Source organism: Carlito syrichta, unplaced genomic scaffold (assembly GCF_000164805.1).
Source record: "Carlito syrichta isolate Samal-C Ts95f unplaced genomic scaffold, Tarsius_syrichta-2.0.1 Scaffold82277, whole genome shotgun sequence".
Classification (NCBI taxonomy): Eukaryota; Metazoa; Chordata; class Mammalia; order Primates; family Tarsiidae; genus Carlito; species Carlito syrichta.
In genome coordinates this window covers 215,800-216,419 of record NW_007026373.1, presented here as the reverse complement: position 1 = coordinate 216,419, position 620 = coordinate 215,800, and the positions used below count along the sequence as shown (strand labels likewise).

At 46.6% G+C, this 620-nt stretch overlaps 1 protein-coding gene across 3 annotated transcripts in view; it reads right to left on the bottom strand.

The window, feature by feature from the left end:
• RAB14 (RAB14, member RAS oncogene family) overlaps window positions 1-620 on the bottom strand; it is a 31,293-nt gene that overhangs the window by 15,576 nt on the left and 15,097 nt on the right. The window lies entirely within an intron of this gene.

Below are 620 nucleotides of genomic sequence, written 5' to 3'. Positions count from 1 at the left end.
TCTTCGAGACCCACCTGGGCAACTTGGTGAGACCTCATCTCTACAATAAATCAAAAACTAGCCGGGTGTGGTAGCGCACGCCTGTAGTTCCAGCTACTTGGAAGGCTGAAGCGGAAGGATCGCTGGAGCCCAGCAGGTCGAGGCTGCGGTGGCCAGGAGCGGCCACTGCACTCCAGTCTGGGTGACTGAGTGAGACTCCAACTCAAAAATAAATAAATAAATAAATAAATAAATAAAATAAAATGCTACATCACACCTCTGTGGTAAGCAGCATAAAAATGACCCAAAAAAATAAAATAAAATAAGACCAGGTACAGTGGCTCACACCTGTTCTTGGAAGGCCAAGATGAAAGGACTGCTTGAGGTCAGGAATCCAACACCAGCCTGGACAACACAGCAAGACTCTGTCTCTATAAAAAATTAGCCTAGTGCAGGGGCAGATACCTGTAGCCCCCCAGCTACTCAGGACACTAAGATGGAAGGATCACCTGAGCCCAGGAGGTTGAGGCTGAGATATGCTGTGACTGTGCCACTGCACTCCAGCCTGGGTGACAGAGCAAGACTCTTGACTTCCAAAAAAAATAAATCCCCAACTATACAGAAACAGTTTCAATTATATA